General features: G+C 43.8%; 1 long non-coding RNA gene across 2 annotated transcripts in view; it reads right to left on the bottom strand.

Moving 5' to 3' along the window:
- Window positions 1-13,086, bottom strand: part of LOC309363068 — a 37,618-nt gene extending 24,532 nt beyond the window's left edge. The window contains exons 1-3 of one of the 2 annotated variants that reach the window (XR_014165216.1): window positions 12,971-13,086; window positions 9,793-9,898; window positions 9,056-9,162 (exon numbers count right to left, since the gene is read on the bottom strand). This is a non-coding gene — a long non-coding RNA (uncharacterized lncRNA). Of the gene's footprint in view, window positions 1-5,017; window positions 5,073-9,055; window positions 9,163-9,792; window positions 9,899-12,970 lie in introns of those variants that run through there. The other variant, XR_014165215.1, reaches the window with a different exon arrangement.
- Between the last annotated feature and the right edge of the window lie 12,237 nt (window positions 13,087-25,323).

Raw genomic sequence — 25,323 nt, 5'->3', positions numbered from 1 at the left:
GCAACAGAATTTAAACTACTATATTTATTTTTCAAATATTCTCTGAAAACCTCCCATTTTGAAACAAATTGCTGTTTTGATTTATTCTTTATTTTTTCTGATAGACCGTCTAATTCAGCATATTTTGTCAGCTTTTGGATCCAATCTTTTATTATACTCATTTTATTGGAACAAAGGGCAATTTGAGTTTCAACAGATTGCTGTTGGCTGTGATTCAGCAGTAAAGAGGTAGGTTTTGTGGGGAAAGCACCAGGGCAGAAAAAGAAAAGTGCTCAGATAGAGAGCTTTAAAGTGCTGTTCTATGCCTAGAAGCAAAGATAAAGGTGGATGAGCCCATCTGTGCAAGCCACATTGCGTGGCGAAACCCCTCCCCCCAAGAGAAATGAAGACACAGGACACATTATTTAAGGTTAATGAGCATAAAAAGGCCACAACTTTATTGGTTCCTATCGACTACCCGGCATGGAGACCGGGAAGGGTTATCCACAAGCCATGGGAAGTATGCCAACTAGGATCCCACGGGTGTCACCGCTCGGGGGCGTGCTGGAGGCCCTTACCTCCCTATGTTTCGGACAAGGCAATGCTCCCCGGAGTCCTCTATCGGACTACCCCTTTTCATTGGGGGAAGGTGATGGCGCTTCCTTCCCCCCATTCATTTGCATAACAATTACCCCTGCCAATGCCTAACCACCAATACCGAAGTTGTGACGTTTGCTACGAGGTAGGCGAAAAAACCAAAAGGCTAGAAGTGCGCCAAGTTGGAAAAATTCCTACCAGTCCCCTTGCGGTGACAAACCGAAGTCCATAGCAAGGTCAAAGCTAGCTAGGCCTAAAGGGTGGGTGGGATGGGAAAACCGGGCAGCAGGAACGGGGGCAAAGAGGGCGGTCCCCGGGCGCCCAGGCCTTAAATGGGGCCAGGCCACGCCTCCCCTGCCCGCCGATTGGCGGGTCGGGTCGCGGGCACGCCCGGGGATTCCCTCTTCTCACAGGGGCTAAAACCAGCCCCCGTGTGTGGGGGGAGGGGATGGCCCCGCAACCCCCCCTCCTCTCGAGCTTGGAAGTGGCTTTCTACGATTGCACAATATTTGCTGCTTCTAGCTGCTGCATCAAGCATTAAGTGACACACTTGTGATGAAATCTTTGCTTTCCAAAGTTCATATGAAATTTGAACTATTGACCACATATATCCACACACTGAGGATGCTGTATGTCACCCGTGTTATGCAATGCAGTAATAACTGGAAATTCCCTAGAATTACTGCATCGGACAGATCCATCAATCTTTGGAAATATCCAAGGATTTCAACAGTCTCTGCACCATTGTAGCTTATTCAGTTCCTCAACTAATGCAGTTGGAAACTGGAATCACCACTGGTTGATTTTCTTGAATTTCTGTCTAAGGCTTAGAAGATGCTTTGAATTCAGAGGACCTTTCTGATGAGAGAAAACTCTAGATTTTATTTAGACACAATATGTCCTTAAAATCACAAAGCCTCTGGGTAAGACCTTTAATGGCAGCAAAACTGTTTATAGCCACCAAATGGGGCAAAAATTGTTACAGCCACCAATATATCTTTTCATTCTGGCCTTCAAACCTTCTTGAGGTTGTCACCAGATTTGATCTGTGGAGCAGTCTATGGAATTGTTCCCTTGTTGCTGTTTTAGGATTGAAGACGGTTTTATGGTTTTCTTTTTGTCTGTTATGAACTGTGTGATTGCTGAATCACTCTGGGAATATTTTTTTTTAAATTTAAGGCTCATCTATAAATGCATTTCATAAATAGAAATAAATAAAATATATAGCATCCCAACATTAAAGGAATGGATTAATAGTTATATTTCATTCAGTGGTAAAGCTAACAGAATTTGTTTATGTGAAAGTAGACAATAACCGCTCACACCTCTGACTGTGGGCGCCATTTGCGAACCAGCGCACAGCACCTCCGATGCCCCTTGTGACATGCCAGGTTTGTTGGAGCTGGCCTGCCTTCCCAGTGCCACAGACCATTGGGGTTCCTGCCAAACCCCCATTCAAATGAGCCAATCCATGGCACCGCTGGGGGCAAGGCCAGGTGAGAGGACCGAAAATGAGTCGGCTTCACTCCGCTCCGCTCCAGGGATTTATAAGCAAGGCAGAGAAACAAAAAGTTGCGCAACTATGCATGCCATTTACAGTGGTACCTCGTGTTGCATAACTTCCAGGTTACGGAATCTTCAGGTTACGGCCACAGCAAACCCAGACGTGACTCTGCATGCCGTGTTGCGCGCATAGAGCACTGTATCACGCCAAACGCATGCACAGAAGCAGCGCCTCTAGTTATGGATTTTTCTGGGTGCACACAGCACCCCAGAATGGATTAAATCCGTAACCAGAGGTACCAATGTATTTAGCATATGAAACAGCTCTGTAATGTGGATATTTATAAAATAAGTTGAGCTTTCGCCCTCCTAGTATGATCTGGTTGCTAACATAACAGCTTAATAAGTCATCTATATATCTAATTGTCTACATGCAAATTGAGTAGGTAGCACCCATTGGTGTTAACTTCCTTTATGACTATTACCCAATATAGTTATATACTGTGCATTATATATAGTTACAGGTATGCTATTACATGAGCCTATGGTGTGCCTACAGATTTAGAATATTGAGGTCAGCTGGATGACTGTCTCAACATGGATGTTGAGGATTTAGAAGAGATCATGGAAAAGGATGACAAAAATGATTAAGGGATTGGAACATCTTCCCTTTGGGAACTGCAACCGTTTTGAATCGGAATAAAAAACTGTGTCAGCCAAGGAAGAAAGAAGGAGTAATGGGGAAATTTACAGCTTCATGCTATATTATCTTGCATTCAGTATCCTTAGATTCTATACGAGAGAAAGAAAAAGGAGATGCAGGAATGTTTTTTTTGGCTACAGCCTTGCATCTCCTATTAAATTTAATTCATCAGCTTTGGAATGTGCAAGTTCATAGTACGAAGTGCTTATTGGTAGCATAAGACTGGGAGGGGTCTGTACAAAGACAGTTAACAGAGCCAGATGTACTGCTGTATTAATATGTATTAAGATTCCCTTTATAGTTCTGGTAAAGTTGCCAAGTACTTCTTTTCTTTAGGAGATTGGCTGATAGGTCTCAATAGTTGGATCTTCATCAGGTCATCTGAATATTCTGTTATCATGCTAGCTATTTCTCCCACAGCAGAAATCAAAGGCAAAGGACCCCTGGATAGTTAAGTCCAGTCAAAGGCGACTATGGGGTTGCGGTGCTCATCTCGCTTTCAAGCCGAGGGAGTCAGTGTTTGTCCACAGACAGCTTTCCAGGTCACGTGGCCAACATGACTAAACTGCTTCTGCTGAAACTGGACACCGTGACGGAAACCAGAGTGCACGGAAATGCCGTTTACCTTCCCGCCGCAGTGGTACCTATTTATTACCCACAGCGCCACCTGCGTCTCTGTTTGTTAGATCCTTTCTAGACTAATTAACTTTTCCAGAGGAAATGCAGGCTTCTGAGCCAAGATGCTCATAAGGGGATGCCCAAAATGGTTGCAGAATAGAGCTCTGGCAACTTCGTTCCAAAGAAATTAAACCTGAGACAGAGCTGGACCCCAGGAATCTCTCACCGCTTGGAAAAGTGGTTCAAGCATAACAGTATATTGAGATTCTGTAGCTAGTGAGGGTTTAAGTCATGGTAGGCAAACTAAGGCCCAGGGGCTGGATCTGGCCCAATTGCCTTCTAAATCCGGCCCACGGACGGTCCAGGAATCAGCGTGTTTTTACATGAGTGGAATGTGTCCTTTTATTTAAAATGCATCTCTGGGTTACTTGTGGGGTCTGCCTGGTGTTTTTACATGAGTAGAATGTGTGCTTTTATTTAAAATGCATCTCTGTTTTTTTTGTGGGGCATAGAAATTCATTCACCCCCCCCAAAAAAAATAGTCTGGCCCCCCACAAGGTCTGAGGGACAGTGGACCGGCCCCCTGCTGAAAAAGTTTGCTGACCCCTGGTTTAAGTCAACCAGTGGATCCACCAGTTAAAGCACACCACAGTTGATTGGTGAAATAAAATTTAAATGGGTCGGTGACAATTTAATAATAACATTAAAAAATGGCACCTTTAATGGGTTTCCCCAGGGTTCCTTATTTTTCTCTGCGAACAAGGAGAAATAGACACGGTTTGCTGCTATTTGCCAGAAGAGCTCTGAAGGGGCTGGCTGTTCCTTACTAAATCTGACTAAGCCAAGCATTCCTGTACTGTCATTTATGCAGCCTTTGGGAATGGAAGCGGACGGCCCTCCAATGGTGTCATTCAGTAGATGTAGCACCTTTCCCTGTACAAATAACAAGCCGAAAACCTGGCACAGTAAAAGTGAGATATGCCGAGCTGACCCCAAGTCCTTATTATGCAACATGACTTGATCTGGATGTTGCTGAGCTGCCCTGTTAAAGAGAGCAGAGAGGGACCTCTGGAATAAATTAGCAGTTCGCATCCCAGCTCCCAGTTCCCAGAAATGCTGCAGCGGCATCCCAGCTCCCCTTAAAGGGGACATTTGCACGCTTCCCCCTTTGATAGGCCAGATGTTAAGGCTGCGAATCTGAGTCGTGCAGATAGCCAGGTTGCCAAGGCCCGTCGCGAGTCTCATAATATCATTCATGGTTTTCCCTTGTTGGAGCCCGGCTCACTGAGTCATGCGAAAAAAATCTCTCGGCTTTCAGGCGCTTCCTAGTTTCCATGGCTCAGGAGGCTGAATAAATATGAATCCTCAAAGCTCTCAAATCATGGTTAAAAAATAAAAATTAAAAAAAGCTAACTGCGCCAAATAGAGCCAGGTTTCCTGTCGTAGAGCAAAGTACGGTTTGCTGAAATGGAGCTATGCAGCAGCAAGTCATGTTTGCTAATCCTGCACAGCAGTGCTATGCAGACCAGATTTATGCAGCTCAGGTGGGTCGGCTGGAGCCCCGTTCAAAACAGTGACTCAGGGGAGCGGACGTGGATGTTTGCTGGAACACTTTACCAGCTGTGCTCCAGCAGTCCCAGTCGCTTCAGGTCTTTATCAAAGCTCCGAAGACCTGTAGCAAGAAAAATGGATGAGTTATGCAGAATTGGCTAAATTGACATATAAACTGCCTGATAAGGACAACTGTGACTTTAAGGGACAATGGGAACTTTTTACAAATTATCTAAAAAGACAACAAAATGAACTGGACTCCTTGGCAGGTTTTGAATAAACATACACAAATGTATTGGTTAATTACATGATAGATAAGGCAAGGATATATATAATTTTATAACATGCAGAGAACAATATGTGCAGAGAAATCAGAGAGAGGAGCTGAGGCAAGTCTTTGTGGGGGGGAGGGAGGGATTGAAGGGGGGGAAGGGAAAAAAAATAACGTATGTGATTATATGGATTGGCAATTTGTTATGTTGGAATTGTTTAATAATATTTTTTTAAAAAAAGAAGCTCTGAAGACCCCATTGTGTTTGTCTGCTTTTTTCTTGAGTTGTGTTCTGCTGACAGTTTTTTAAAATTATTATTATCATCATCATCATCATCATTTTTGTAGCTACGTACTGCATTTTTCTATTGTCTGGGCTGCATGCTTACGTTTTATTTCTACTGGCTTTTATGGGTTTGAATATTGTGGCTGTATTTTAATGGTGCACTGCCTTAGGAGCGTCTCCCCCCCCCCCTTAAAGTCGGTGTGAAAATATTTTAAATAATTAAGCAAAATACAGTTAGACTGTACTTAAAAGTGAGCCCCACTGTGTTCCAATAGGGTTGCACACTTGTATGGGTAAGATCTATTGAGCGAAGAGGCATTTGCTTCTGAGAAAACATACTTAGGATTGCACTGTGAGAATTAATGAATAGGGTCGTCTGAGACATTCTTGGTCCCAGGAATTTGTTTTCAGCATGAGAGCTGATCTCACAACATTTTTCATGTAGAAAGCGCCATTCCCAGTCACTCCACAAAATGATAACACATTTTGAAGCAGAAATGCCACCTCTGACGGAATGATCAGCAACAGAGAGATGATGGCCAGGGAGGGGCACAAAACCCTTTATACAACCCAAGCTGTTTCCCTTCCCATGGGGATTTAAACAGAGAAACACATTAAAAACCACCGCAGGTTAGTAGTGTGGCTCACTTGTTTGAGTTTGAGGCATCTGCTGGTACTTTGTAGTGCAGTGCACCTTTGTGTGTCTGTATTGCACTTCTCTGTGCTAAAAATACAGCATCAATTTAAAAGTATCATATATCAAAAGGGCAGAAGCATATTTGCTAGGAATCATGAGTAAGGATATCGAGTAAGGAGAAAATAGAGAACATAAAGATTTGACTGATTATGAAAGAACCTAAGGAAGGGAAATGATTAAAGAACAGGTGTAAAGTTATGCAAGATAACTAAGAGCAAGATAACTAAGAGACGTGTGGTGAATGCAGTGGAAGTCTTTTATAATATTTTTATTAGGATTTATATATTGTAAGGTTTGAAGCATGAATTTGGTAATATTATTGGTTATGAAAAATATATTTTTTCCTTTTCTTTTGTCTTTTGTCTTTTTTTTAGTTTGCATTTTGGAAAACATGTATATAAATGTGTTTACAGTGTATGTATTGTTCTTTGTTACTCTTTCTCTTGCTCTTCTTGTAAAATTCAATAAAAATAAATTTTAAAAAGCACCTATTATGTGGGTTAATCAGGGCCAGGAGACTTGTATTTGCAGCAACGCATTTTTGGAGAACACCTTTCCTGGCCTGCTTTCGTTAATTTTTTAAAAATAGGACCACACTGTTGTAACTGTACTTCTGCAACCTTCTGCACCCTTGCTTGCTACTCACCAGTGTGGTGTAGTGGTTAAGAGCGGTAGTCTCGTAATCTGGTGAACCGGGTTCGCTTCCCTGCTCCTCCACATGCAGCTGCTGGGTGACCTTGGGCCAGTCATACTTCTCTGAAGTCTCTCAGCCCCACTCACCTCACAGAGTGTTTGTTGTGGGGGAGGAAGGGAAAGGAGAATGTTAGCCGCTTTGAGACTCCTTAATGGGAGTGAAAGGCGGGATATCAAATCCAAACTACTACTACTACTACTACTACTACTCTTCTTCTTCTTCTTCTTCTTCTTCTTCTTCTTCTTCTTCTTCTTCTTCTTCTTCTTCTTCTTCTTCTTCTTCTTCTTCTTCTTCTTCTTCACTCCCCAGGAGTAAGTTCCACTGAACTCAGTGGAATTTACTTCTGATGGATAAGGACTGAGCAACACTATGGACAGTTCATTATACCATATAGATGCTGCTTCATGTCAATATATGTGGTGGCATTCTCACTCCCTGTAAACAAGCCAAATATTGAGACTTTACTTTCTTGGGCCCCATGATCACTGCAGATGGTGACAGCAGTCACGAAATTAAAAGACGCCTGCTTCTTGGGAGAAAGGCGATGGCAAACCTAGACAGCATCTTAAAAAGCAGAAACATCACCTTGCCAACAAAGGTCCGTATAGTAAAAGCTATGATATTCCCAGTAGTGATGTATGGAAGCGAGAGCTGGACCATAAAGAAGGCTGATCGCCGAAGAATTGATGCTTTTGAATTGTGGTGCTGGAGGAGACTCTTGAGAGTCCCATGGACTGCAAGAAGATCAAACCTCTCCATTCTGAAGGAAATCAGCCCTGAGTGCTCATTGGAAGGACAGATCCTGAAGCTGAGGCTCCAATACTTTGGCCCCCTCATGAGAAGAGAAGACTCCCTGGAAAAGACCCTGATGCTGGGAAAGATGGAGGGCACAAGGAGAAGGGGACGACAGAGGACGAGATGGTTGGACAGTGTTCTCAAAGCTACAAACATGAGTCTGACCCAACTGCGGGAGGCAGTGGAAGACAGGAGTGCCTAGTCAAACTTGACAATGGGGTTGCGGTGCTCATCTTGCTTCAGGCTGAGGGAGCTGGCATTTGTTCACAGACAGCTTTCTGGGTCACGAGGCCAGCATGACTAAACTGCTTCTGCCGCAATGGAACACTATGACGGAAACCAGAGCATACGGAAACACTTTACTTTTCCACCACAGTGGTACCTATTTATCTACTTGCACTGGTGTGCTTTCGAACTGCTAGGCTGGCAGGAGCTGGGAAAGAGCAACGGGAGCTCGCCCCGTTGCGGGGATTTGAACTTTTGGGTTTGCTGCGTTTGGGAGCCAAAATGTTTGAGAACTAAGCTGTTTGAAAACCAAGGTACGACTATATTACGTAAGTACATAGATACAAATAAAAACAAATAAAAAATATTTATTATTTACTAATAAATAAAAACTGACTATTGATTCCTTCTCTTTTAGCCACACCCTCCATCTCAGCCTGCTGGCTCTTATCCAGGCTCTAAAAGAACTCTCAACTCACGCACAAATGTCTTACAAAGGGAAGGGTTCCTGGAAACTGTTGACATCTCTCTGGTTTCTCACTCTATGGAGCTTCCTTAAACTGCCCAGCTATGTCCCAGTCAACTGCACTTTCCGCACCCATTTCCATGTGCAGTAGGTGTGGGGAGTATCCTAGGGGTCCCCAAGGATGGGTAAAGCCCTAAACATCCCTGGTCCTGTGTACCTGAAGGAGCATCTCCATCCCCATTGTTCTGCCCGGACACTGAGATCCAGCTCTGAAGGCCTTTTGGCAGTTCCCTCGCTGCGAGAAGCCAGGTTACAGGGAGCCAGGCAGAGGGCCTTCTTGCTAGTGGCACCCTCCCTGTGGAACGCCCTCCCACCAAATGTCAAGGAAATAAACAACCTTCTGACTTTTAGAAGATATCTGATGGCAGCCCTGTTTAGGGAAGTTTTTAATGTTTGATGTTTTAGTGTGTTTTTAATATTCTGTTAGGAGCTGCCCAGAGCAGCTTGGGAAATCCAGCCAGATGGGCGGGGTATAAATAAATTATTATTATTAATTATTATTATTATTAACACCTCCACTTATAGTTTTTTCTCCAACTTCTGACCTCTCCTCCTCCTCCAGTTGCCGATATGACTTCTTACACTTGTGAACTGTAGAAATAATGCATCATATGACTTCTGAAGACTCATGAGGCTACCACCTTGTAGCAGCTGAGCAGACATGGATCTGGTCATTGACTGGACCTTATCCACGTGCATGCTACCTTGTGTTCTATGCTGGAAGAAAGGTGAAACATAATGTAAGATAATAAATAGTAAATTGATGTATGTAAAATAAGTTGAGACCTTGGGTGTCCTTTTGAGGAGAACTCTGTGATTATAGTACAGTCAAATCTGTGCAGGGCAATTAGAGATGTAAAGGCCTGGTAAAAAAAAGCAAGAAATTTGGGAGTGGGGGTGGTCATCTCCCTATTTTTCCATTCCCTCCCCCCACCCCGGTCCTTCACACCTCCAAGACCAATAGATAATTTCAAAATCAAAGGGTGAGTTTCTTTACTCATTTCATGCACCAACATACACATTTCATTTTAGGGGCATTCCAACCTTCTTTGCAATGTAACAGGAGCTCTCCAAAGTGCTGATTACCCCCACAAGGTAACCAAACACCACCGTAGGCTGCCAGGACTTAATGATTTGCAAAGTAAGAATGTAAACAAGGCAAATGTCAATCTGGGGAAGTGATAATCTTCCCTTTGAAGCTGTCAGCTGTGCAGCAACACACAGAAGCAGATTGTTTAAAACCTGGTCAGCTTAATTGATGCTAAAGAGAACCGAAAAGATTTCAGAATTCTAGGAAGCACTTAAAAAACGTTTAAAGGAAAAATACAGTGTAGGTTGGATGCTTACACAGCCATAAGTCCCCACTAGGATATAAGGGAGCAGGTCTTAATATTCCTGTACTGTATATATCTTGGTGGTCCCTTCCATTGCTGTTCCTTCTCTCATTTGGTGCCTAGAGAGGGACATAAAACTGAGTTCACTGTAGTATGACCAAGAAACCAAACCTAGTGTTCTGCTGGGCAGAGAAAGGGGTGGGGCTATGCAAATAACTGAACACTTAATTGGATGCAGACACCAAGGGCAGGGAGTCAGTTAAGTCCCAGTGTACAGGGTATTCTTAAGCACTCATATCACAACATCCATATAAATGGATACCACTCACTGCTTTAGTAAAGGTAAAGGGAGCCCTGACCATTAGGTCCAGTCGTGGCCAACTCTGGGGTTGCGGCGCTCATCTCGCTTTATTGGCTGAGGGAGCCAGTGTACAGCTTCTGGGTCATGTGGCCAGCATGACTAAGCCGCTTCTGGCAAACCAGAGCAGCACACGGAAACGCCATTTACCTTCCCGCTGGAGTGGTACCTATTTATCTACTTGCACTTTGATGTGCTTTCGAACTGCTAGGTGGGCAGGAGCAGGGACTGAGCAACGGGAGCTCACCCTGTCGCGGGGATTCGAACCACCGACCTTCTGATCAGCAAGTCCTAGGCTCTGTGGTTTAACCCACAGCGCCACCCGCGTTCCATTCAATGCTTTAGGGGATAGTAAAATGTGACACTTGGAACAACATTGTTGTAGAAAGAAAAATGCACCCTACCTTTGACTCCAGGTTTGAACTCCATTGTAGAGACCCTATCCTGGTCACGTAACACACAAAGATGCACAGCATCCCAACAGTTTTTATGATACAGAAGCCTGCCACCCATGGGCATTTTGCTGGTATAATATTAAATGGACACCATCCCATTGTATTAGTGGATAACATGAGAATGTATGGGCATCAATGCAATTTTAAAAATGCTATCACAATGAAACTCAGAAGGCTGTTCCCCACTCTTTCCTATGGTACCCCATGTGTACTGTGTGACACAGATTGCATGGGATCCTTTCCCACTTAAAAGGGGGGAATAAATTATAGAGGTTGTCCTGGATCCCACCCCAAACACAAGCAGACAGAGGCTCTTACTTGTAAGTAAAAAGGAGTTCTTTATTCAGGCAAGTCGTGGTACAGGTCTGGCAATGTGTTAAGGAATCGCGAGTCAGGTGTTGGGGAGGGGAGGGCAAAGTAGTTTGGAACTGGATGGAGATAACAAAGACGTCCCAATAAGTTTCCCTGCCTCTCCTGCCAAGCTTTTGAAGATGAGGCATGTTGCAGTCACTCACAAGGCTCTCTCGCCTTGCGGGAATACTGAGATTACAAATGAATGCTCTGTTGGGGTGAGAAGGTCTGAACCCATCTGAGAAGGTGGCAATTGGTTCTAGGCAACAAACTTGCACCCTCCAGTTTAGACACTTGTTCAGATACTGCAACCTCCAGCTTCCCTCCTCAGTTGACCAAAGTCCTCCCCAGCCCACATTGCTTTGCAGGAAGGTTGGAGGAGAGAGCTGGCATGAAGTCAGTATGGAAAGAGGAGATACCCATCTCTTCCATCCACCATTGAGTCCCGACCCCCTGTTTCTTGTTTCTCCTCCTCCTGTGTCAGAGCCTGCCAATCAAAGCCTGACCCCAGCAGCACTGTGGGACTCATGACGCACATGGACCTTGTCCTGTTGGTTGCATTGGTCACATGGTGGGGGTCACCCTAGTGGTGGTACCCTCAGTGGCGTAGTGTGAGGGGCCCACAGGGGTTGTTTCTCTGGGCACAAAATTGTTAGGGGTGCAAAATTTCAACACCTGGTGCTGCCTCAATGCAGCTGCTCACTTCCGTTGCAAACAGCTTCTTCACGCAAACCAGGAAGTGACCTCTCCAGACTACGGAATGACTCTTCTTTTCTTATCTCTGTGGCTGTGATTTCCTGGGTGACATGGACTCTGGGCAATTGAATGTGCTTGCGTACTCTGTCTGTTTCCCACCCACCACCTTCTGCACTGCCCCGGGTACTGTCAACCCATGGATGGATGTACACCCACTCTCACACTGCATCCAAAGTGTCTAATGCAATAGATGTCTGAACCCCAATGTCAGCCAGTGAACAGGTGGGCTGCTCATTCCACAGGTGACTGCTGTTTCATCTACCCTCTTATTCCATCCCATCGGTGAGTTTCAATGAGGAAATCAGCATTCAACAGGAGTCCAAAGTTACTCTTCTCATAAAAAGGTCCTTTCAATGACAGGCACGTCATTATTCTATTTATGTGGATGACTAACCGTCCTAAAATCCAATTGTAGGAATTTGGTTTTTTATTTTTATTCCTTGAAATCTAACACCATTTGCGCCTGTAAATCAGCACGGCTGCATTTACATAATATTGCTCATCCTTCGCCTCCTCTTGACTTTGCTACTGAATCACCCAGCGATGCTCTGAACTGTGTATCACACTCGTCTGCCTCGTATATTTGTCAAGGTGAAGAAATAAGAACTTGAACTTTGGCTGATCTGGAAGACCTTGAGATGGGAATATCTTGATTCTCAAGTGAGGAGTTCGGAAATATATATTCATTCTCTACAATGGATGAATACTCTCCCGTTGATGCTGAATATTCATGCGGCTTGTGGAAACCTATCAAGACATGCTACAAAGTCTTCCGTTAATATATTTATGGGTCAAAAACATGCTGCTGCTGTCAGTTTCGCATCAAGCAAGCACCGACACTCGAAAACTGGATACTCAGCTTTCATATTAAGGGCTTTTACATAGATCCTTGAAACAGACAGCGCAAAGAGCTGTCTAAGAGAAGACTAATGGTCAGAATGACAGGCAGAACCCAGCTGGCTGTGATGCAGAAGCCAGCAGCTGGATTGGTTGATGGGAGTCAGGAGACATCCCATGGTCAAAAGGCACAAGCAAAGGTCAATGTCAAGGAAAACAGCTGTGTTGCAGTCATAGAGGCAAGGGAAGCTAGATACTAAAGGCTATGAGAAGTGAATGGGCTATTTATTTAGTAAATTTATTATTAAGAACATTCCCACCACTGATTTATTAATCACATTTTATCCAACCATCTTAAAGTGATGTCTAATAAAACAACTAGAAACAGAAAAAACAGGTTTTTTAAAAAAAACACATTGAAAAGTATACACTACCTTTTTTCAGCTGTGGAACTCAAGGCACCATACATGTGATCAGTGCTTTTTTTCAGCTGGAACTCACTTGAACTCAGTTCCAGCACCTCTCCTGACTGGCTTGAGGACTCCTGAGGACTTGCTGAAGCTAAACACCTCAGACACTCATCGGTTTCTGAATGGGAGACTACTTGGGAATCACATGTGGTGCTGTTTTTCTAGAAAAAGGGGTGCTAGAACTCACCACAAACGCTTCCTTGTTCTCTTATAATGCCTTCCTTCCTTCCCTTCTGACATATTGGTTAGGGGGCGCAGAACCAGTGCTGCATGGGGCCTCTGGGTTTGGGGGTTGGGTGCCCCACACATACCAACTTAATTATTCTGCACACTTTGTGAGTAACTGCACTGTGTGTGTGTGCATTTAAAAGTTTGACTTGCGCCTGTTCCCAAATCCCACCACATATTCTAAACATTGCAGATCCTGCTGAGCAGAATAGCATTTCGAAAAACAGCAACCTGTTTCTTCTTTGAACTCTCTACAGCCTCGTGGAACCTATCATTCATAGCTGTCAAGTGTCCCTTATTTGAAGGGGCAGTCCCTTCTTCCAGCGTCATGTCCCGCTGCTGTCCCTTATTGATGGATGTCCCTTAAATGTCCCTTAAATGATGTCCCTTAAATTTCAAAGGAAGCAGCTCCTCTCCCTCCCTCCCTGCCGGCTAGGGAGGAGGGAGGCTCCAACTGTGTTGCTTGGCTGTGTTGCTCACCCAATAAGAAGTCTAAGAACGACTGGGGGGTGGAGCTTGCATGCCTTGTGTGTGGCTAGTTAATGCAAGCTGAGGGGGTTTTTGAATGCTGGATGCCATTTTGTTGCATGTGCTGCAGCAAACTTTGCAGTGCAAAGCTAGGCCGGGGAGCCATCTTAAGTTGAAGCTGCATAGGCCTTGTGGTGCATGTGATTCAGATTCTATTCAGTTGAACCTCTGGTTACAAAGTTGGTTGGACAGTGTTCTCAAAGCTACTAGCATGAGTTTGACCAGATGGCAGGAGGACAGGAAGACTGGAGTGCCTGGAACAGGTGAGGCTGCAGGTCCCTTATTTTGGCTGCTGGCCCCTTATTTTCAAGGCTGCTGGTCCCTTATTTTCAAATCTGTAAGTTGACAGCTATGCTATCATTGCCTCTTGCCATGGTCCCGTTCCTTTCACAAAGTGGAGTTGTGTCAGAATTTCTCTTTAGGGAAACAGAACTGTGCCCTCCGAAGTGAGAGACTGAACTCCTCTTTCTTTTTGCTTGTTCTTTTGCACTTTGGCCCACACCAGCTGAACTGGTCAGGACGAGACATTCCATTTCACTGAGATTAATTACAGTGCTGGCATGCATATTTGGAAAACTTGGAGCAGGAGGGATGTTTTCAGCCACTAAACCTGCTTGTCACTTGACTCCCTTCCCTCGACTGGTTGACCAGGAGGGAAAACACACACACACTTACCATCAGATCTTCTTCGGATATCGGTTACAAGCCAGTGGCTGTGAGTATTTCGAGGGCTTTTAATGGCCAACCAAGAACCCCCAGAGTAGAACCTCATTAGCAAAGGCAATACTGCAAGCGCCACTTAATGAATAACCTGCTTGCCATTAAAGTGTCAGGAAGCAGATGCTCCGAGGCAGGTGCTGAGAAGCAGATTGCATTACATTTTAGCAGTTTATTAATACAGTCTCCTGATGTAACGTTGGAGGGAAGGCTTCCATAACTCTCCCTGTTCCTGACAACAGATGGGGACTGAGCAATGAGAACACAGTGGATCTCTTTTCATTCTCATTGTCTCCGGGGAGTATTCAGTAGCATAATATGAATGGTACAGTTGCTGCAAGCATTTGAAATCTGGAGAATGCTATACGTCCCTGTAAGCAGGAGCGCAACCCAGCAAGATCATAATCTTCCCTTGTTTCTACGGGACTTCGAAGGAAACTGCCTCAAAGGGTCAAGATACGGGTTTCCCCCTGACACACTCTTTCCTGGACACCATCCCAGCCCCTCTTAAAAAGTTGCTATAGCTGTCACTGTTGTTGATGCTGTATAACCTAAGACATGGGTAGGCAAACTAAGGCCCAATAGCCTTCTAAATCCGGCCCATGGATGGTCTGGGAATCAGCGTGTTCTTACATGAGTAGAATGTGTGCTTTTATTTAAAATGCATCTCTGGGTTGTTTGTGGGGCTTGCCTGGTGTTTTTACATGAGTAGAACGTGTGCTTTTATTTAAAATGCATCTCTGGGTTGTTTGTGGGGCATAGGAATTCGTTCATCCCCTCCACAAATATAGTCTGGCCCCCCACAAGGTCTGAGGGACAGTGGACCAGCCCCCTGCTGAAAAAGTTTGCCTGACCTAAGATGTAACCTGAGATCCATGGGCTTGCTCTGAGCTCATTACCATAATTCTGAATTTTTGCTCCCTGTTTGCTGAAGCTTATCCAGAAGGAATGCTGGCATGGCTTGGAGGAACTTCAAAGTCAACAATTATGGGAAAGTGGTCATGGTATGCCATAGGGGAGGTGCTTGCTGCTATCGTCGCTGTTTATGGTGATTCCACACTGCCTGGCAACAGAGAACAGCATTTGTTCCACCAATCTTCTTTTTTTTAAACAAAAAAGTTTTTCTACTTTTCAAGTCTATACATTTCATTAGTTTTACAATAAATTTAACATTTCAAAGTTTGACTTTCTTCCCCCTCTTTCTGTGGTTCCTTAAATTTATTTTTAAAGATCTTCTGCATACCCAAATTCATTTAATTTGCTCATTTAATTATCTACTTTAAATATACTCTTATGAAGTGGTGGGTTATTACAATAACCCTGCCAATGTTTTTATCTGTTTGCAATTTATCTGTAAATATTCAATAAACCATTTCCATTCCTTTTTAAAAAGTTTGTTATTTTGATTTTTTATTTTTCTGGTAAGTTTTGCCATTTTTGCATATTCTGTAAGTTTTTGTATCCATTCTTCCTTTGCTGGGACTTCTTCTTTCCACTTTTGGGCAAGTAGCATTCTTGCTGCTGCAGTCTATAGAATAAATTTCTATATATGTAGTCTATAGAATAGTCTACATATAGTCTATAGAATAAATCTATAGAATAAATTTCTATACAATTTAGGTTGTTCTGTCCCTATAATTCCCCAAAAGAAAAGCTTCTGTTTTTTGGGGTTTTTTTAATATATAAAAGTTATTTTGAACATCCTTTTCAATTCATTGTATACCATTTCCCAGTAAGCTTTAACCTTGCTACAAGACCACCACCCACCAGTCTTCTTATTAGATATTGGAACACATAAGAAATACAGTGGAACCTCAGGTTACATACTTTCCTCCTTATGAACGCTTCAGGTAACAAGCTCCGCTAACCTGGAAGTAGATGCTCCCGGTAGCAAACTTTGCCACGGGATGAGAGTGGAAATCATGCGCCGGCGGGCTGGCGGCAGCAGGAGGCCCCATTAGTGAAAGCGCGCCTCAGGTTAAGAATGGTTTTGGGGTAAGAACGGACCTCCGGAATGAATTAAGTTCGTAACCAGAGGTACCACTGTATTTAAAAACTGTACCAGCAAAGGAAGAGTGGCAGGTGAAAATGATGGACTTTGCGGAGCTGGTGAAGCTGATGGGAAAAATCTGAAACCAGCATGAACAAAAAGATTGGGGTAAAATTATACAAAACAGTGGTACCTTGGTTTGCATATGTTTTGGATTATAAACACGTCAAACTCAGAAGTGCGTGTCCTAGTTTGCACCTTTTTTTTATTACAACCCATTTTTTTTTGGATTACGAACAAATTTTTTTTGGAGGCCCCATTGGTGAAAGCGCGCCTTGGGTTACAACCTGTTTTGGTTTACAAACGGACCTCTGGAACAGATTATGGTTGTAAACCAAGGTGCCACTGTATTTGAAAGATCATTGTGAGCAACTAACAACACTAGTAGGGTTATCTGATGACTTGCAATGAGAATTTTTTTACCTGTCTATATTTATTTACATTTTGAGGGATTTAGTAATGAGTTATATTAGAATTGGAAAATATATAAAATGCTGTGATATAAAGCTGTATGCAGAAACAGATACCAATAAAAAAAACAAAACACTAATACAACTGTGCAATATACTTATGTATATGTGTGGGCCCCCTCCATATGTACTGCATATATGTATATTGTTATAGATTTGAGGGGAGCCACTTAAACCCTATACCACATTGGTTCTCTAATTAGGTTGGGCCATGTATCCGACGCTGCAGTTCCATTGGCCCAAGGGACTACTATTCATACAACAGACCTTCCTCTTCCTCTCCTGTTCCCTCCCCCACCCCCTAATAATAATAATAATAATAATAATTTTTATTTTTATTTATACCCTGCCCTCCCCGGCTAGAGCCAGGCTCAGGGCGGCTAACACCAGTAAAATTACAATAAAAACATAATGGGGGGGGGGGAAACAATTTAAAATATGGGCTAAAATATAATTTAAAATGCAACCTCATTTTAATAGTAGCCCATAGATCAAAACTATAGGGGAAACATAAGGGTCAGACTGAGTCCAAACCAAAGGCCAGGCAGAACAGCTCTGTCTTGCAGGCCCTGCAGAAAGATGTCAAGTCTCGCAGCGCCCTAGTCTCTTGTTACAGAGTGTTCCACCAAGTTGGGGCCACTAATGAAAAGGCCCTGGCCCTAGTTGAGACCAATCTAACCACCTTGCAACTTGGGACCTCCAAAGTGTTGTCATTTGTGGACCTTAAGGTCCTCCGTGGGGCATACCAGGAGAGGCAGTCCCGTAGGTACGTGGGTCCTAGGCCGCATATGTAGCTTCATCCTGCCCTGTTCATCCTCTTGCCCACTCCGCCTGCTGAGAACAGAAGTGGACCTCTTTTTGCTACACCAGAGGGGTCTAGGAAGGCTGTGGGTCAGAGGAGCAGTGCCATATTTAATTTCTTAACCCCTTAAGTTTGGAGACTCACAAGAACTGTTCAGCGACAAGATTTCCTATGGTAAATAAGGTGGTATCTCTGCCTTGCCAAATAAGAAGAAATTGATGACCAGAAAGGAGGACACAGAGGTGCATAAGACTTGCATCTGCTTGTTTGTATGAATAGATACAAATTTGGAACTGATTACTCTACTTTAAATAGAAAGACAGTGCTGCTCTTCAGATACTGCTGGACTACTAAAACATTTGGAGAGCCACCAGGTTGGGGGAAGTCTGCCTTAAGGAATGAGGTTTCACCTGTCTTCTGAATGGCAACATTTACTTCCAGGCTGCTCTGACACCAGTAGTTTGAGGACAGGACATCAAAATGATCCATGGCTTCCCTTTGCTTTGCCACTAGAGGGGAAAAAAACCTGATTGCTGTGCGAAACCAACCGGTTCTGTTTTCTGAAATAGATTTTGGGACCCAACCCAACGTAGCAGTTCCCCAAGCTGAATGGGATACGCTGGGAATGCTTTGCGAAGCAAAGTTCCCAGGCTGTGTGCAGAAGATTTACCACTCTTTTAATTCAACCTGAATGAAAACGCTGTAAGCCAAGTTACTTAGGAGACTTGTTTCTGGAGGGACATTTGATCCCTTTAACTGTGCACGGAAATTTTAGACGGAGATTTGGCTTGGGGCAGGCGGGTGGCTTTCCAGATGCAGCTTTTTCAGATAAGAAAGACGCAGTCGTTGCGTGGGATCCAGAACTTTTGGGAAATTCTTGCTTCTGCTCAGAATTAAATAAAACATAACAGTCACTTCCAGACAACTGATTTATTGAACATTTATCCTCAAGGCCAGTTCATCTACGGTGCAAGTTGAGTAATTTACTCAGGGACCATACCTGCAAAGGGGCCCAGAATCTGAGCTTCCGTTATTTTATTTTTTAGAAAGGTGAGTCTCTATGCCTTCCAGAAGGTGAGTTAAACTCTCATTGGAATCAGCTGAGCCCAAAGTGTGTGGGGTTATGGTTGCAGCCTAAATATTTGAGAATCTGAGTAATTTACAGTATGAAAAAAATCACATTCTATCTGCGTTTAGTTCTCAGACTTGCTCTTGGGTGGATCATTTTTATTTCTTGTTCTGGGTCTGAAGCATGCAAGCATGCAACTTTTGGTTGTAGAAGGTGGAGCTGTTGGAGCAATGATCAAAACATGTGCTCTTTTGCCCTCCTACCTGCCCGTTTGACCTGTTTCCTGCTGTTGTGCAATGTACTGGACACATTTTCTTGTTTACTAGGGAAGGTGAGGCAATCTGCTCTATTTGTCAATAGCTCCCCCTCTCAATGTGTGTGTGATAAAATGACCATGCCAGAATGTAAAGATAAAGGTAAAGGGACCCCTGACCATTAGGTCCAGTCATAACCGACTCTGGGGTTGAGGTGCTCATCTCAGTTTATGAGATGGGTCAGCTTCTGGGTCACGTGGCCGGCATGACTAAGCCGCTTCTGGCGAACCAGAGTAGCGCACGGAAATGCCATTTACCTTCCCGCTGCAGCGGTACCTATTTATCTACTTGCACTTTGATGTGCTTTCAAACTTCTAGGTTGGCAGGAGCAGGGACTGAGCAACGGGAGCTCACTCCGTCGTGGGGATCTGAACCACCAACCTTCTGATCACCAAGTCCTAGGCTCTGTGGTTTAACCCACAGCACCACCCACGTCCCTATGCCAGAATGTACAATTGTGTAAATGTTTAGACTACCACAGTAGTTACATATGTGGCAGTCTTGGAAGATGGTCCAGAAGCTTCACTTAATCCAGAATGCAACTGCCAGGAGACCAACAGGGGCCAATTGTTGGGAATATACCTCACTGGTGTCACAGGTTTCCTGTCTACTCCGGAGCTGCCTTCAAGATGCTGGTGCTTACCTACATTTGTAGGTACTAAAAACACCGGCAACTGGGAAACACTGGCCTGCGAGCTCTCCAATTGGAGAACAGCCTTTACCAAAGGTGTCATGGGCTTTGAAGATGCTCAAACTCGGAACAAAAGGGAGACACGTGCTAAGAGGAAGGCATGCTTGTCACACCCTCACTGTGAACAACTCCCGCCCGGAAACCTATGTCCACACTGTGGAAGGACGTGTGGATCCAGAATTGGCTCCCACAGTTACTTACTGACTCACAGTTAAAACTGTGTTAACGGAAGACAATCTTACTTGGCTATGAGTGATTGAAGAAGAAGAAGAAGAGGAGGAGAAGGAGGAGGAGGAGGAAGAGGAAGAAGAAGCTTACCTACAAAGCCCTACGTCAGCAGGGGTGGGGGACCTATGACGCTCCAGATGTTGTTGGACTCCAATGCCCATCAGCCTCAGCCAGCATGACCAGTGGTCAGGGATGATGGGACCTGTAGTCCATCAACATCTAGAAGGCCATAGTTGCTTGGGGAAGATGAACTGACAGTTGTCGGTTCCTTACAAGCTCTTTGTTGGCTGCAGAGTTTTCTTGTTCTGTTCTCTCTTAGTATAACCAAACAGACCTTCCAGGGCCGTGTCTTACTACTAGCATGCAAATCATTCTCTCTCCTCCCACCTGGCCTTGTGTGCAGGGGTGTGCCAAAAACACATGCCAAAACACAGTCTTCCCATTGACTTCATTCACTTTGGGATGAGGCAAAGTTAATGCATTCTCTGTAGGGGCTACATTATAAATCAGAAGCCCAATAAATATCTTTCAACAATGGGGCTGATTGAGGGGAAGGGAATGCCAGTTGTGAGTACAATAGGCTCACAGTGTCGTCCGCACAAATGGTTTTGACTCCTACAGAGCCTCACACAGAGAAACCCTCAGTCAAGTCTTGGGCCTGTATTATGTTTTGCTACTTGACTACCGTACCAATAGGTAACTTGCTCGCTGCAGCTCTTTCACAGATGTTATGTGAACCAGTTGGTCTTTCACCACAAATCTGGTACTGCTTCACCTGCTGTTCTGGCAGCGATCTCCTCTCAGTGCTTGAAGTTCTTGGATCGAATGCCTATCCTGGTGACTTCTCACCAGGCTGCATTGTATCGGCGCGACATCACCAGGCCTCTGACCCCTCAAGTTTGGGGGAGGGGCCCTGAGCCCCATCCCAATGGACATTGGGGGCCTTCTCGGTAGTGATGACTGCCCTGTGGAAAAGGACAACAGGTCACTACCTGACTTTTAGAAGACGTCTGAAGGCAGCCCTGTTTAGGGAAGTTTTAATGTTTGATGTTGTTGCTTTAATAATAATAATAATAATAATAATAATAATAATAATAATACACTGTTGGAAGCCACCCAACAGTATAATAATAATAATAATAATAATAATAATAATAATAATAATAATAAGTATTATTATTATTAGTAGTAGTAGAGGCCTTAGCCACATAGAGTTGTCACGCCTGCTACTGAGGTAACCCACTGCCTAGACTTGTGCTGTTTGCTGTTCAGAGTCAACTTCCACTAGGAGTGCATTGAAATAGCTTGTTTGCGTTAGATCTTTGGGCCTCATTGGTCCTTAGAACTTTTGCCTGGATCTTAGGCTCTGAGGAGCTGCCGCTCACCTCCCCATGCAAATACCAAAATGTCCAGAGTCTTATTAACATCCTTCCTGCTCTCTTGTTCTCCATTAACGGCCTCGTCAGCCTCAACTGTAAAATTTGACATGTGGTCTAAAAATAGCTGCTCCAGAAGAGCTGAGAGTTCCTCAGCACAGTTTGCCGTGGAGGGGGTAGGGGAGGGAGGAGGAAACCCTGGGCAACTTTGCAGCGCTAAAGGTTTCCAAAATTAATTTTCCATGTCATGTACTCCTCTTCTGTCCCCCTCTGCTATTTAAACAGCCGTGGAACAGGGGACAATGAAAACAACCCACATTTTCACATTGTTATGGGAAGAGAGGTGGTCGCTGATCTGGTCTCCAGTCCAGAAATGCACTGATTGAGATCTATTTATCTTACCGTAAAGGCAATGTACGCCTTATACACAAAGTTTAAAGTGGGAGGGATATTTGTGGAGAGGTTGGCACTAAAAGGGCAGGGAGAGTTCTGGGAATTTCTGGAGAGCTCTGGGGGCCTCTGTGTGTGCCAGAAGTTGTCCTGAGAAGTGATGTCATTAAAAGACAGGTCATACCCACACCATATATTTACAGCACATTTAAAGTACATTACCTCCCCTAAGGAATCCTCCCCTAAGTTCCCATCATCCCTGACCACTGGCTAGGGATGATGGGAGTTGTAGTCCAAAAACAGCTGGAGACCCATTTTTTTCAAACACTGATTTAGGGTGTGCACAGGGGGGAACTTTCTGTTGTGCAAAGAGAAATCTTTGGACTGATGGAACGAAAGATTTAGAGCTATGGTGGAATCCACCCAGAAAACCACAGGCTATTTGCAGTTTGGAAAGTGATGGGGAAATGGGCTGAAAAGTAGAGGATGAATGGAAAGATACGTTATGCTCATATAACTACCGTGTCAACAAATCAGGGTGAAAGCTGAACAAAATCAGATTGTCTGGCGGAGCCCTTGGGAAGGTTTTCATGCCTTTTAATAACTGAACAGGAGTGAAGAATTCAGGTGTGGCATCTCCTGTTGTGGTAATGGGGGAACCACACCCGGCAAACATCTCCCTACCTCTCTGCTGTTAGGGCAAGAAAAGAATTCAAGGAAAGGAACTGGCAACCCAAAGACTCGCGCCTCTCCCTCCCTCTCCCTCCACCCTTGCAACTGTATTGTGGTCATGAGAAGTACAGTGTGTGAAATGGTATCGTAATAAAGTTCTTTCATGCACATTTTTGAATCTCCTCCAGTCCGAAGCCTGAAAATTCTCCTGTTCCTGTGAGGAATGTTCTGCCCTGCAGGTTGCATTCAAGCTAAGCAATGCCAAATGCCGACGCAACACTCCCTTCCCATGGGAAACTTGGGAATCAGAAAGATCCTGGACTTGTTGGCACCTCACATTTGGAATGGACCTCTGCCCGCATTCTCTCCAGCAGGCGGGAGTGCCATGTTAAAATTTTCTGTTCTGTCCTACAGGCGTCTCTGGTGTTTGTGCATCTTCAAAACCATCCAGCTCCTTCTCTGTGTAACTTTCTGCTTGTAAGAGATGGGAGGTGGAGGAGGCTGGTGCAAGCAAGCTTGAGACTTCCAACAAGGCAGGGGTGGGGGACTCATAGATCCCCAGATGTGGAGGGACCATAGGTACAGCACATACAAGATGGTCCCAGCTCCGATCGCTGGCATCTCCAGGCACATCTGGGAAGCCCTGGAGAGCAGCTGCTGGTTAGCGTAGACAATACTGCGCTAGATGGATCATTGGTCTGACTCCAGTGTGGTGTAGTGGTTAAGAGCGGTGGACTCGTAATCTGGTGAACCGGGTTCAATTCCCTGCTCCTCCACATGCAGCTGCTGGGTGACCTTGGGCCAGTCACACATCTCTGAAGTCTCTCAGCCTCACTCACCTCACGGAGTGTTTGTTGTGAGGGAGGAAGGGAAAAGGAGAATGGCCGCTTTGAGACTCCTTCGGGTAGTGATAAAGCGGGATATCAAATCCAAACTCTTCTTCTTCTTCAATGCAAGGCAGCTCCTGTTAAGTTCCTCCTCAGAGCACTAAACCAAGAAACAGGTGCTCCGTAACCTTGCAGGCCTTGTATCCATGACTAAAACGGATTTGGAACAAGGGGGGAATCTACACACATATTAAAAAAGTGCTTTGAAATTGCTTTATTTTATTATTATTTTTTTAAAAAAAACGTTTTGAAAAAGACATTGAATTTGGCATAGCTCACTTTTGCCATCTAGTGTCACATTTGTATATTTCACTTTACAATACATTTAAAACTTTTTATTTGCAGCTGTGTAGCTGAGTCCAATTTCTCACTTGAAGATCATAACAGAGTGCAAAGAGATAGTGGGATTCTGGGAACATATCTATAACGAACTGAAAAAGATGTTTAGGTTTTCGTTTCCTTTCCCGGGAAAATCAGAGGCTCATTATGTCAGGTTCCTATTGGAAGACCGGATAAATGCTAGAACATTAGCAGTGGCGAAGTTTTTATCGGTGGTTGCAAGAACCAATGATCCCTGTCTTTAAGTCTGAACAAAATGCTTGTTTAACCTGGAGGTAGGCTGTCTGAATTGTGCATTGCTTTGTAACAATTTGTTGGGTCTCTGGACCGTAATAAAGATTGATTGATTTGGAAAAAACAAAACCAGAATCCTTTCTCCTAGGTATCATGTTAGAGGAAATAAAAAGAATGATCAGACCAATATTTATGTATGCAACTATGGCGGCAAGGTTATTGATTGCCAAAAATTGGAAAAGCAGCAGCGTCCCAACCAAAACAGACTGGTTATCTAAAATGATGGAATACTTCCATACTGCCGAACTAACAGGGAGGATAAGAGGAGATATGGTACAAAAAGTGAATAAGGAGTGGGCTATCTTTAAGGAAAACATCAAAATTTATGTGGAAAAAGTAGAATTTCTGACAGATATTGAGTGAATCCAGAAAATGATTAGAGTGAAAGGAGAGTAAAGTCGAGATAGAAGAAGAGATTAAAGAAATAATGAAATGTGTTTAAGCTAGTTGGAAAAATAAAGTAGTGTAACAAGAATGGCTGGAAGTCAAGTCACTTGGTGGGTGTCTGTGTGGGGTAGGAGTGTAGGTATGTTGATATGTACAGTATAGGTAGGTATTATATAGAGTAATGTAGGTATGTTTTATGTTATGATAATAAGGTAGTGTGTTGTGTATTGTGTAAATGTATAGGTATGTGTTGTGTGTGTGTGTGTATTTAAATGAAGATCATAACGGGCGAGGAAATTGAGAAGGCAGGATCGCCTAAGAAACACCAAATCACAGTACTTTTATATGTAGGGAAACAAAACAAAATGTGGGTATCTGTAGGTATCTGGGGACAGGAGTGTGGATAAGGTATGCACTGCAGAGCTCTTGATTTATTGGACTAGAAATAATAATTAAAAATTATTTACTTTCATTTTAATTTACATCCCCCCCCTTTTAGTACTTTATTGTCTGCCAATCCTATGCTGTGTCAGTTTGTTTCTATGAAGTGCATAATTGTTTTGACAGCTTGATATTTTTTCTGTTTCTTTTTTCCTGTGTTTTAAGATTTAATAAAGATTAATTTAAAACCAAAAATGATTGTCATTAGCCAGAAAGCTAAGAAAGAAGGATGTTCAACATCAAGTTAAGACACATCTTTTCCTTCAGGCTTATGAAGATGGATGATTGATGCGTGTGTGTGTGTGCAGCTGGATTGCTTTTTTATGGTATTTATTGGTTTTGGGGTTTTATATTAGGAGTTAAAATGTTGTATTTTAAGGAATTGTTTGTGTATTACCCTGGGAGCCTTCGGGTAGAAGGGCAGGATGATGATG

This window comes from Podarcis melisellensis (genome assembly GCF_964234715.1).
Source record: "Podarcis melisellensis genome assembly, chromosome: 2".
Taxonomy (NCBI): Eukaryota; Metazoa; Chordata; class Lepidosauria; order Squamata; family Lacertidae; genus Podarcis; species Podarcis melisellensis.
This window is presented reverse-complemented; position numbering and strand designations above follow the sequence as displayed.